The sequence below is a fragment of the Chiloscyllium plagiosum genome, chromosome 5, assembly GCF_004010195.1.
Source record: "Chiloscyllium plagiosum isolate BGI_BamShark_2017 chromosome 5, ASM401019v2, whole genome shotgun sequence".
NCBI lineage: Eukaryota > Metazoa > Chordata > Chondrichthyes > Orectolobiformes > Hemiscylliidae > Chiloscyllium > Chiloscyllium plagiosum.
In genome coordinates this window covers 20,640,256-20,654,363 of record NC_057714.1, presented here as the reverse complement: position 1 = coordinate 20,654,363, position 14,108 = coordinate 20,640,256, and the positions used below count along the sequence as shown (strand labels likewise).

At 45.8% G+C, this 14,108-nt stretch overlaps 1 long non-coding RNA gene across 1 annotated transcript in view; it reads left to right on the top strand.

Annotated features, from left to right (window-relative positions):
* The first annotated feature begins 742 nt into the window (after nucleotides 1–742).
* Nucleotides 743–14,108, top strand: part of LOC122550275 — a 15,317-nt gene continuing 1,951 nt past the window's right edge. The window contains exons 1-2 of the long non-coding RNA XR_006311781.1: nucleotides 743–753; nucleotides 991–995. This is a non-coding gene — a long non-coding RNA (uncharacterized LOC122550275). The remainder of the gene's footprint in view (nucleotides 754–990; nucleotides 996–14,108) is intronic.

The following is a 14,108-nucleotide window of genomic DNA, read 5'->3' as shown; positions in this document are numbered from 1 at the left end:
GGTGTCAGATCAAACACTGACACGGAAATCTCCTGCTGGTTCCCCTCCCTCAGCCTCATGGTGTCAGATCAAACACTGACACGGAAATCTCCTGCTGGTTCCCCTCCCTCAGCCTCATGGTGTCAGATCAAACACTGACACGGAAATCTCCTGCTGGTTCCCCTCCCTCAGCCTCATGGTGTCAGATCAAACACTGACACGGAAACCTCCTGCTGACTCCCCTCCCTCAGCCTCACGGTGTCAGATCAAAAACTGACACAGAAACCTCCTGCTAACTCCCCTGCCTGAGCTGGTGGATTAGTGTCCATCTACAATGAACAACACTTGGAGGAAGCACTGAGAGACTGACAGAGCTGGCGGATGTATACTGGGTGGGTCATTTCAAAACCACCACCAAGAGGAGCTCAGCAGCAGCATTGCTGATCGAGGTAGTCGGCTCCAAAAGGACACAACTGCTTCACTGCGTCTGCAGCTGGTCAGGGGGAAAGACTGCCGGGGAGAAACATCCTTGACCTCATCCTCACCAACCTACCAGCTGCAGGCACATTGTTCAATGACTGTATTGGGAACGGTGGCTACAGCACACAGTATTTCTGAAGACAAAGTTCCACATTTACATCGTGAAGGCCCCCTGTATATATGTGACAGTATCACTGTGCTAAACACGGCAGATTTCCAATAGATTTTGTAATTTTGCACTGGCCTGTGTGAGGTGGTTCGGGTCATTACCAACAGCAGCATAATTGTACTCCAGTATAATTTTCACTATCACTGCCTGGCGTATGCTCTACTTTATCCTGACCATCAAAGCAGGGATACACCCATTATAAAGGGAGAATACAGGAGGGCCTGCCAATACTATCACCAAATACACCTCAGAATGAGATGAAGTTACTAAATTGGGCCACTTACTCATCACATCTTATAAATAGCAAATGATACATACATCTATCCAATGAATCAGACCGAATCTCTGCAATCCTCTCGCAGTCTGGGTGAGTGGTGGTGGACAATCACACAACTCATTGGAGGAGGAGGATCCACAAACACCACCTTCCTCAAAGATTGAAGAGCCAAACACAATAATAGAAAAGCTAAGGCTGCAACTTTCACAAAAATGTTCAGACAAAAATATCGATGGGATGATCTATTTTAGTTAAAAAAACGTGTTGCTGGAAAAGTACAGCAGGTCAGGCAGCATCCAAAGAGCAAGAGAATCAATGTTTCGGGCATAAACCCTTCTTCAGACTTATGCCTGAAACGTCGATTCTAATGTTCCTTGGATGCAGCCTGACCTGCTGCACTTTTACAGCAACACATTTTTCAGCTCTGATCTCCAGCATCTTGCAGTCCTCACTTTCTCCTAGTTGATATATTTTAGTCTCCGCCAGATGGCAGTCTTCAGCTAATCCTATTCGCTGTGTGTGGTATTAACAAACAGCTGGAGGGATTGGAGAATGCAAAGGCCGTGAGCTCTGATAACATTCCATTCAGGCTGTTCCTGCTGGGATACAGCACTGGCATCTACTTGACAATGTGGGAAACTATCCGGGTCTGTCCTGTACATACACAGACAAAACATCAGACAATCAATAACTGCCCCATTGCTCTCATCTCTATCATCAATAAAGGGATGGCAGATGTCACCTACAGTGGAATCAAGCAGCACTTCCTCAGCACCAACCTACTCATTAAAGCTCAGTTTGGGCTCTCATCCCTTGGGCTCATTGAAGCCTTGGTTTAACGATGTACAACAAGAAAACACATAGCTGAATTTTAGAGGTAAGGTGACAGTGACAGTTAACATGATCATAACTGCATTTGACCAAATGTCGCATCCAGGATTAACGGCAAACCTGGAGCATATAGGAAACGTCTGCGTTGGCAGAAGTTACACCTGGTACAAATGAAGGTGGCTGGGGTTGGAGGAGAGCAGCCATCTCAGCTCCACCGCAGTTCCCCAGGGGAGGGGTTTCTGGGTAAGCCTGTAGATCAGAAACGGCAAAGTAGGGCACCATACCCGACAGATGATAGGGCTTCTCTCTCGTTAGACAGAGACGACGGGTGGTAGTTTAACTGGGCAGTCATCATGCCTCAAGTGAGGGAGAGCTTAGGTAGGGCAGCCCATTTCAGACACCTCAGTCAGTGCAATAATTGAACCACACTGTTAGTATTAATATGCATTACAAACAAGTCGTCCAACTGATTGAGCTAACAAAGTCCTTACTCAACGCCTGGGGGAAGATACTGTAATATTATTCCATTCAGATAAGTTGTTAGACACATCTGGTCCAGGTGAAACTAGAAGCAAGCTTCCTAGCTCAGAGAGAGGGACATCATCACTGAGCTGTAAGAGTGCTTTCTGCCATAGGCCCAATACTTTTCAGCTGCTTCATAAATCACTATCTCTACTCAAGTGAAGTCGAAACTGGGGATGTTTGTCAATAATTGGACAGAATTCAACACTATTTGCGCGTTGACTCTCCTGTACCTCAGATGCTGCCTGACCTGTTGTGACTTTCCAGCGTCACACTTTGACGCATATAAATTAATTGGCTGCAAGAATATCTCAAGAGCTAGGAATCCTGCAGAGATAACATACCTCATGATTTCCAAAAACGTGCACACCATCTATAAGGCGCACATTTAATGTGTGTGTGATGAAATACCCGCCCTTCCCCATTTGCCTGTGAATGCAGCTTCACCTCTCATCCACTGACACTGAGGAGCAGAAATACCTGTCATCTACACGGTGCCCTGCAGAAATTTACCAATGCTTCTTACAACGTACCTCTGAAACCATGACCGTGAAGAAACACAAGGGAAACAGATACATGGGATCATCACCATGTATGTGAGTAACTGCCCAGATCCAGTTTGGAAGCTCTCTGGACAGAGTTTGGAGATGGCCAGTGTTTTGGAGGTCATGGTGAGGGCCAGTACCACTGTGTCTGAATTCAGGCTTTTCCTCAAAGTCATTTCCAACAGCTTTGCTGCCTGCAAGATGGTGTGTTCACTGATCTGAACATGAATCGGCTGTTTACTACAGTCACTGAATTGTGTAATAGTTAAGTGTGCGCTCTGGTATTTCAATTATTGTTCACTTCAATTGTTTTTAACTGTAAAATATTGATGTTTGGTTTATTTTAAAATATGTAAGAAACAATGTGATATTAACACTTCATTATACAAAATGTAAAAGTGACCTGTTATATATTTCCCACGGACTAATAAAGAAACAGTCAGACATTGTCTGCAAAGCAAGATTCTGTGAACAGGACTACGTCCCTGGTAACTTCACAACCCTCTCTGGTCAGTTCTGTCCCAGTGACAGGACATAGCCAGCCTGAGGGGGCAGCTCCTTGGTATAAAGTCAATACAGTGCTCAGCATTGATGCTGGATCCTGTGGCTGCTAGACCGCTCTGCGGCAGGTTATGAGGGAATCATAAAAGGGAAAGATATAATTGACCACATCGTCACCGATCTGCCTACTGCAGATACACCACTCCATTTCATATATCGGTAAGAATGGTCACTGCACAGCCCTTGTGGGGAGCAAGGACTACCTTCATATTTTGCAGACCCACCTCACCATGATATGGGGTTCCTAGTGGGAAAGATGTTAAACAGATTGAGCAACAAATGATGATGCATCTATGAGGTGCAATGGGCCAACAGCAGCAGCCGAATCATACTCTGGACAACTCTGTCTGCAACCTCACAGCCCGACATATCTCCCACTGTACAGTACCACCACGGCCCGACATACCTCCCACTGCACAGTAACTGTCAAGAGCTCAGTGCTTAACACTGCTGCCCCACAGCACAAAAGTCCTAGGTTCAATTCCGGCCTTGGGTGACTGTGTGCAGTTTGCACATTCCCCCCGTGTCTGCGTGGGTTTCCTCTGGATGCTCCGGTTTCCTCCCTCAGTCCAAAGACGTGCAGGTCAGGTGAATTGGCCATGCTAAATTGCCCATGGTGTTAGGTGCATTAGTCAGGGGTAAATATAGGGCAGGGGAATGGGTCTGGGTGGGTTACTCTTCTGAGGATTGTTGTGTACTGGTTGGCCGATCGGCCTGTTTCCACATTGTAGGGAATCTATTCTAACCTCCAAAGTTCAAATCAGGAATATGATGGAATAATCACTTGTCTGAATTAGTGCAGTACTCTAATATTGACTTATGAGCAACAGGCAATGCAGTTGTATGGGGAAGATCCTGTCTCACAAATTTGATTGATTATTTTGAGGAAGTGACAAAATTGATTGATGTGGGCGTGGGGCTGAATGTTGGCCAATTGGAACTTAGCAAGGCCTTTGATATGGTTCCTTATGGCAGGCTCATACAGAAGGTGAAGTGACATAGGATCAGCGGTCAGTTAGTAAGATGGATAGAGAACGGCTTGGTCAAAGAAGACAAAGTAGTGGTGGAACAGTGTTTTTGTGACTGGAGATCTGTAAATATTTTGCCGGAATTGCAGAACGTGAGGATAATTGCCAGAGAATACAGCAGGATACAGGTCAGCTGCAGACTTGGACAGAGAAAATGAAGATGTAACCTTATCTGGACAGTTGCAACGTGATGCATTTTAGAAGGTCTAATGCAGGAGAGAAGTATAAAGTGGAAGGAAAAACTACTCGCCGCATCAACATTGGAAGGGATCTCGATGTACAGCTCCACAGTTCCCGGAAAGTGGCAACACGGGTGGATAGGGTGATCAAGAAGACTGACGGCAAGCTTGCAGACATGCACCAGAGTATGCAGTATGAAAATTAGCAGGTCATATAGCAGCTGTAGAGAAACTGTGTTCGGGTACATTTAGAATCTTGTGTACAGTACTGGTTGCCACACGATTTGGAAGTGTTGGAGAGGGTATGGAAAATTTTACCAGAATCTTGTCTGGTTTGGAGGGTAATAGCCAGAAGGATAAATCGAACAAACATGGTTTGTGTGCACCTGGGCATTATTGGCTATGGGGTTGCCTGGTAGATATTTACAAAATTATCAGAGACATAGATAGTAGGACAGTTAGAAGTTTTTTTCCCCCCTGAGTAGAAGTATCAATTACTCAGTACCGTAGGTTTTAGGTAAAAGGGAGAAAGTTTAGGAGATGTGATTGGCAAGTTTATTTTTCCTTGTTCAGACAGAATGTGAAAGTGCCTGCAATGCACTGATAGAGGAGAAGAAGCTAATATAGCAAGGTGTAAGAGAGATTTTGGCACAAATATGAGTAAGTTGGGAACAGAATGACAGAGAGGGTGTCTGAGCAAAAACTTTCTTTTTAACTTTAGAAGGGCATCATGTGTCAGTGGGGGCTTGCTGGCGGAAGAGCCTGTTCCTGTACTGGACTAGAACATAGAACATAGAACATAGAAGAATACAGCGTAGTACAGGCCCTTTGGCCCTCGATGTTGCGCCGATCCAAGCCCACCTAACCTATACTAACCCACTATCCTCCATATACCTAACCAATGCCCGCTTAAATGCCCATAAAGAGGGAGAGTCCACCACTGCTAACCTTACAGCCTGTTTTATACTGTATTTCAATGTCCTTCCTACCGAAGTGCATCACCTCACACTGCTCTGCATTAATCCTCATCTGCCATAAACCTGAAAACTACACCAATGTGTCACTGTCCTGTTGGAGTTCCACACTGTCCATCACAAACATTATAATTCTTCCAGGTTTAGTATCTGCATATTTTGAAATTGTCCTACAGTCACACACCACACAGAAATACCGATTCACTCACTATTGTGAGGAAGTGCACTATTCACACACTCCCTGAGGACAGACTTAAATACTGACACCCACCAGACAAAGCAAGTGAAATGCTGACAAGGTCACCCTGGAGCAAGAGAAATACCGACAGACATTCCATGTCTGTATTAGTTTCTGCGTATTAATGAGTTTCTCTAAATCTCTGTATCAGTGTGTGTGTGTATATCTGTGTGTGTCTGCGTGGGACGAGTCTGGCAGTCACTATGGTGCTTACAGTGATGTAATATCCACCTGACACGAGTTCTGAGGAAGGGTCACTCGACCTAAAACGTTAACTTTCATTTCTGTCCACAGATGCTGCCAGACCTGCTGAGCTTTATTTTGCTGTCAGTCTCTGCTCGTCTCCCCCCAGCACTGTACAGCTTGGAGTGGAGGGTAAAAATCATCAGAGATTCAGTTTACGAGGGACAGAGGGAGGGCAGCAGCTCACAGCATCATCAACAAACACACACACACACACACAAACACACAGACAGTCACAGGCACACAGACACACACACACTCAGAGAAATAGACACATAACATGTGCAGAGAGATAGATACACACAGAGGGGCACACAGATATACATATAAACGCACACAAATAGACAAGTGCGGACAGAAATGCGCAGATACATGCTTGGACATACAAACACACTTGGAGTCAGAGAGTTACACTGAGTGTTTGTAAACAGACCTATCGGCCCATACAGTCCATGCGGATGATAATCTCAATCTAAGCCAGTCCCACTTGCATGTGCTTGGATCATATTTTCCCAAACCTTCCCTTATACTTGCACTTAATCAAATGTCTTTTAAACGTTGTAACTTTACCCACACCCATCACTTCTCAGGACGTTCGTTCCATACACGAACCAAATGATGTGTAATCACAACGCACTTCATGGGCACTGATCAGGGGTACACGAGAACTCAGTGGGAAGCTTGGGAAGTAAGTGCTGGGAATCTTGATGACATGTACTTATCATCAACAGCCGAAGGAATAATGCAGGAAGACATGAGGCTGATTTACGTGGTGCCATTATTATACAAATTGGGATGGAAAAGGCAGGGAACAATTCAGTGTCTCCCCAATCTCTTCCGCCTCCACACGCAACTTCCCACTACTATCCTTGACTGGACCTATTCCTACCCTAGTCATTCTTTTATTCCTAACATACCTATAGAAAGTTCTTTAAAACAAGATTTGAGCGGGGGAGTGGGGAGATGCTGACTGAATGATTACTGATGATCAACAGCCACATTCAGTGGATCTCTCCTCAACAACTTGCAGCTTCATACCCTCCCTCTCACATTAGGGAAACTCAATATGGAGAATTGGACGTGAAAGTCTGAGCTGGTAACTGTTGACTCCATCTCGTCCCTCGTTCCGACGGCCTTCTAATTTGGACACCAACGTCTCGGGGAACACTGCACTGACAGAAGCTGCATGTAATTCACATCCACCAATGATGACATCTGTCAGATGCCAGCCTCACCATGACATCCCAGCACATCCCCGACCCACTGGCAGTACGCTTCTGTACTTCAATGCTGCAGCTCAGGGTGCACTGACAGCTCTCATTTCAATGCTGCTGCAAGGACACTGTACTCAGAGGGACACACCCACCTCATGGACTACCCCTCTGGGCTACTCACTCCGTGTTTGTACGCACTCAATGCTACTGCAAGGACACTGTGCTCAGGGACACACACCCAGCTCACGGACTGTCCCTCTGGGCTGCTCACTCCGTGTTTGTACGAACTCATTTTGAGCTGACTTGAATACTCACAGAATTATTGCCTTGCCTTACCCTGCACTCAGCAGTGATTCCCCTCAGCCAGAGCTACCAGGCTCACCCGCTTGCTGTATTGTCTTGGTGTTTAGCGCAGACACAAACCGAGGAAGCTTGATATCATTGTCCACAGTCAGTCACGGTGCCCAGCACAGTCAGTCAACGGGAGTCTCAGATCCCAGTCCGGAAGCTTGGACACGGTCAGACAGCCTCTCGTGGTTGTTAGAGTCAGGATCCTTCCCCTGTGATGGGGTGAGAAGCTGAATGTTGGGGAGTCCTTGATCCCTCTTGGGTCTTTCTGCTCTCGGTTGGGGTGGATCCTTCCGAAATGTGAGAATTAGCAAGCGGTATTAAGGGGAGGTGGAATTATTTGTTACAGTTGGGACAGCTGGGGGAAAGGTAGCGAGATGTCCTCAGTGAGTGAGTGGGCAGCACAGACACCAGACAGTGTTTGGAAGAGGGACAGAGAAGCGGTTAGAGAGAGACTGAGAGAAGGTGCTGCATTTAGTGAGGGTGGAAGAACATGAGCCTAGGTGGGAGGTGGGTGCAGTAACAGAGAATGAGTGAGATTGAGCTCACAGAGTGCAGATGGTGGCACTTAGCCTGATGGAGTGGAGAAGGTCACTGACCTCCTTCCTACAATGCTGGCATTCACCCAGAAGTATGGCATCTCACTGACGGAGGGGTCAACCTCGGGAGAAGCTGGCAGGGTCTGTTGCCATGGCCTCCCCTGCCAGTCTTAGAGGAAGATAATGTCCCTCTCCTGCACCATGTCATCCACCAGAATCTCAGGGGCTTGTCCACAAAGTGAAACCCCAGTTTTACTCCCTCTGCCATGTCTAGGGCAGTTTCGGACTGATCATCCAAGAGCATAATGACTTTTTAAAGATGGCCACTTTTACAGGGAGGTCAGTGCATTCTGTGATATCCAGGCAGAGGGCAGTTGTTATGACAAAGGGAAACATCGTTGCGTTACTGTCAGATGAGGGGAAAACCACGCGGGCAGGGAAGGTATGAGGCAGATTGGGGATGGTATCATAAGAAAATGCATTTCACCTTGTGGAGAGTAACCCTCCATGAAACCCGACTAAAATGAGACTTGACCAAATCATAAGATGGTTTTGGTTTCTCTCTGTCTGAATCAAAGTAAGGATGTAATATTGGGAGCAAAAACTTGGAGCGGAGAATTTTACAGGATAGGGGTAACACAATGTTCCAGATTGTTAAAAGGAGCTGGGGAAAATCCCCTGCGTTATAGTTACCCACATTATCCAATTCTCACTGGATGCAGGGATGGTGCCAGAGGCCTGGAAAACGGCTAACACTGTAGCTTTGTTTAATGTGGAGCAAGGGACTGACTGAAAAGATCGAGACTGGAATTCTGAGCCAGTGGGTAAACGGTCACTGAGGAAGTCCCAGGACCCCCAGGATAGTCTGTCTGAATTTGTTCAAGGAAGATCGTGTGTAATTAATCTGACTATGTCGGTTTGAGGCACTAAAAAGTAACTGCATGTGACTTACTTGGATTTGACAAGAGATCCCATGGCAGACTGTTTTAAAACAGAAACTATGGGGTCCAGGTAAATGGAGCAAACAACCCAGAGAAGTGCAAGACAAGGCATTTGAGGACATCAACAATAGAGAAGAATGCACAATAAATTATAATATGGTCAGTGTGGGCAGATAAATGAAGGTAGCTAGAAACATCAACGATCTTGTTAGTGTAGCAAATTACATTATTTGCTCTATCAGACAAAATATTCTTCAGAGCAGGAAGCTTATGCAGGAACTGCATAAATAATGAGTCCAGTCACAGCTCGGGGATTGTGTGCACTTCTGGTCGCCCCATTACATGAATTGGACTGGAGAGGGAACAGAGGAGATCCGTTTCCCTGTCACATGGAAGTGCAGTGATGAGGAAAGTTTGGAATGGAGGATGCTGAGAGGAGATTTGATTGGGATGCACATATTGTCAGGGGCCTGGGTAGAATACCTTGTTCCTGTTGGAGAGCTCAGTTACCAGCAGTGAATATTTAATGTAATTGGGTGAAATGTTAGGGACGTTGTGAGGAAGGTTGTTATTTTACCAGGAGTATGGTCGGGATCTGGGAGTCACACATGGAAGTGGAGTATAGGCAGAAACTCTAAAACCATTTTAAAACGGTGCCGGGATCTACACCTGAAGTCCTACGCCATCCGGGGAGACAGAACTAGGGCTATGAAAAACAATATTACATCTTGTCCAATGTAGACAGTGGACAGAGTGATCTCCTCTGGACTGTGCTATTTTCTGAAGTTTTCAAAGTTTATCAATATTTGATAGGATCAATACGCAGGGATGAGGGGAGAGGACAGGGCGGAGCAGTGTGTAAACTGATTAGCATCACAATAATACTGATTCGATCCTTTATACACAATGCTACTTCACTGTGTTGGCCTATTAATCCTTCCAGTAGAAATGGGGAAAACTGTTGATTATCCAGTTCCCAGTTGTGGTCACACTGAAGCCCCATCTCCATAATGACAGCGAAACCTGACCTGGTACATGCTAGTTAAAGCTACCATTTCATTGGCCTCGTTGAAAAGTTCCCAGCTTCATTCGTGCCCCAATGAAGGTTGCTCTCAGTCAACTAATGTTTATCACTCTCAATTATTGCATATCATTCTCTACCATCATCCTGAACTTTACAATAAAATGATCGCTGCGCCCCAAAACATTCCACTACCGACACTCGATCCACTTGCCCCACCTCTTACCCAAGGACCAGGTTCAACAGTACATACTCTCTTGGGCTGGACACATATTCCTGCAGTGAGCTCTCTCCATGTAATCCAGGGACACTGGCCCCTCATGGCCCTGCACCGCCAGTAACCCAGTCAATATCTGGATAAATTAAGTTTCACATTATAACTCATCTGTAGTACAGTCATTGCTCTCAAATGACCCTGCCTATTTATTCTCCATCATTTCTTTGGTTGCTGGCTGACAGACTACCTCACAGTTTAATTGTCTACTTGTTTTTTCTGTAGCTCCAGCCAAATTCATTCTGTCCTTGGACGGATCCTCTTTCTCTTGGACCCCTTAACAAACGCTAATCTCAACCAATGCTTCTACCTTCATCATTTCCCTTCCCTTCTATTATTTTGGAATCCTCTATACGCAGCAATAGTTAACATCCAGTCCTGCCATTCCTTGAGCCAGCTCTCGGTGATCGTACATCAGATTTCCACACATCAATCTGCATCTAGAACTCCCCACACTCCGAGTATTCACGTCCATGTAGAGTACCTCTGATTAAGGCTTTCTTTCTTTCTCCATCTTCCACTGATAAACTTGTTGTTGTAAATTAATACAAACTGTATCTCCCATGATGTTGAGAATCTTGGTAGTCTCCTCCACTATTCCTTTTTGGATCCTAAGCACACGGCAGGTTTTTTTCAATCCCTCCCAAACACCCCGTAAGAAATTCAGTCCCAGCTTTGTCACGTTAGACCATCCGGCGTGTACAGTTGCTGCCTTCCCCAGAACCAGTCCCAATGTCCCAGGAAGCCGAAGCCCTTCCTGCTGCACCATCGTTCCAGTCACACTTTCATCTACCTAATACTCTAAGTTCTGTTCTCACTTGTACATGGCACGGGGAGTATTCCAGCGATTGCTACATTTGAGGTCCTGCTTGCTAACCATCCACTTAGCTCCCTAAATTCTGACTCCCAGACCACTTCGCCCTTCCTACCCAGGTCATCCCTACCAACGTGGACATGATATTTGACTGCTCACTGTCCCCGAGACGAATGTCCTGCAGACACCATGACTTTCTTAACCTCACTATCCTGGAATTACAGACACGCTGACACCTTCATAACTTTCCTGACAACCCTGTGAATATTGCTCCTCCTTCCTTTAAGTCACGCTGCTTGTGGTACCACAGACATGGCTCCGACTCCACTCCCCTGAGCAGCCAGCACCTTCATCAGCTTCCAGGCTGGGAAACTGAATTGGGAGGGAGACACCAGGATATTAATTTATTCTATGACTGTCTCTCGGTGGCACAGTGGTTTGCAATGCTGCCTCACAGCGCCAGAGACCATGGTTCAATTCCAGTCTCGGGCAACTATCTGTGTGGAGTTTGTACATTCTTCCAGTGTCTGCGTGGTATGCCTCCCACAGTCCAAAGATGTGCAGGTTAGGTGAATTGGCCATGCTAAATTGCCTGTAGTGTTAGGTGAAGGGGTAAATGTAGGGGAATGGGTCTGGGTGGGTTGCTCTTCGAAGAGTTGGTGTGGATTTGTTAGGCCTATTTCCACACTGCAAGTAATCTAATAAAATAAAAAGGACCCTCAGGACATAAGGAGGTACAGAGAATGGGAGCATTGCAAATTAGTGGGATTGCACGGGCTGGAAGATGGATACGGAGGATGAAAAGTACCAAATTAGCACAACCAGCCGCTGTAATCCCAGACATTTAAGGAAGGGAAACTGTGCTGTCATTGAATACAGTTATATGGAGAGTTACAGATACTGGGGGGTTACAAATTTCGAAAGGAAGTGGTTATAGGTGATCATAAGTGTAATCAAGAATAAAGAAGTTTGAGAGATCACTAGCACAGATGGGAATGGAGGAGGTGAAACATTCTGATGAACAATAAGAGTTGTCGGCAGAGGAGGATGTCCTATATAAAGGAAGAGCTGCATTGTCTGTACGCACTTACAGACATGAAGAGTGTTGTAGCGCCTGCTGGAGGTAAAACACAGATAATAACAGTTGCAACGGCTGGTGCAGTGGCTCAGGAAGGCAGATCCCCACCACCTTCTCCAGGGAATTACAGATGGGATGGCAATGATGGGTGAGCAAGACATAGCCACATCCCATCAATGAATTTGTACAAGGGAAACTCATGGACTGTTCAAGTCCCCTTTGCTTCCTCCAGACAACACACATTTCCATCTCGTTCTGTGTCAGCAACAAACATGGAAGCAGTAGATTTTGTCCGTCCATCAAATGCATCGAATCCCTTTGTGAATAGTTAGGGGTCAAGCACTAATCCATTTATTTCCGCTTAGTTTTATGTTAAAGAATTCCCAATCCATGCCAGTACATTCCCTCCAATCCCACATTTGCCAATTTTGCTTATCCACCTCTTCAGTGGGACCTTGTTGAAAGGTTTCTGAAAATCCCGACAAACCATTCCTCCCTTTTATCTACTCTGCTGTTTACAGCCAGACAGGAAAACAAATCCAGCAAGGTTTGTGAAATGAAATTTCAGTTTCAGAACAACATGCTTGGTGTGGATAGAGGATTGGCTGATTAGCAGAAGACAGAGTAGGTATAAAGGGGTCGTTTTCACGATGGGAACTGGCGACGAGGGAAGCTCGGCAGGGTTCAGTGTTGGGACCACGCTATACATTAACAGTCTGGACAAAGGATGTAAGGGGGTACAAGAACTAGTTTAGATTTTATTCGATTCCATACAATATGAAAATGACACTTCGGTCCAGCACTCCCCTCTACACCAACTCTCCAAAGAGTAATCCACCCAGACCCAGTTCCCTCTAAATGATGCACCTAATGCTCTGGGCAGTTTAGAATGAATCCCACAGAGATCTGGAAAAACTAAACTCTCCCTCTGCGTTCCATATTACTGACCTTAAAAATATCAGATAGGGAGGATTGTGAGGTCTCCACATTTTGAGAGAGTTTCAGGTTACACTGATAAAGAGGGATATTGAGACTTTTGGAGTTTACAGAGACTGGGAGATTTGGAGCTGTTTCATTGTTAGAGAGATATTTTTAGGGTCAGTAATATGGAACGCAGAGGGAGAGTTTAGATTTTATTAGACTCCCTACAATATGGAAACGACACTTCAGTCCAACAAGTCCACACCAACTCTCAAAAGAGTAATCCACCTCGACCCAGTTCCCTCTAAATGATGCACCTAATGCTCTGGGTTGTTTCGAATGGCCAATTCACCCGACCATCTTTGGACTGTGGGAGGAAACCCATGCAGACACAGAGATAACTTTCTAACTCCATGCAGACAATCCCCCAGGAGTAGAATCGAACCTGGGTCTCTGGCGGCGGCGAGGTAGCAGTGCTCACCACTGAACCGCCATGCCAACCTAAACTGCAGAGATACACAAAGTGAGGGTGTTTGAGGTACAGGGAGGAGCACGCAGAGATGTGGAGTGTTGTGGAAGCTGGAAAAAGGTCTGGAGGTGTTTACACAGATAAGGAGGTTGGTAGGCATGGGAGATGGTTACAGAGGTCGTGTGTTGCTATAGGCCAGGAGGCAGGAGTGTGATCGGGCCTGCAGAAGGATACAGTGATATCATGTTTTCTTGGGGCTTGAGGAAGGTACACAGGTGTATATTTTGGTCCGGGCTGGAGGATTTTACAGAGACAGGATGGACTGCAGTTATTGTGGAAAACTACAGAAATGGAGATTATTGTACTGAGTGCAGGAAGAGATTATTGAGATGGGCATGTTATCGAGACTGGAGCAATTTGCCAATAGGGAGAGTCGTCAGCATTGTAGTAGGTTTCAAATATA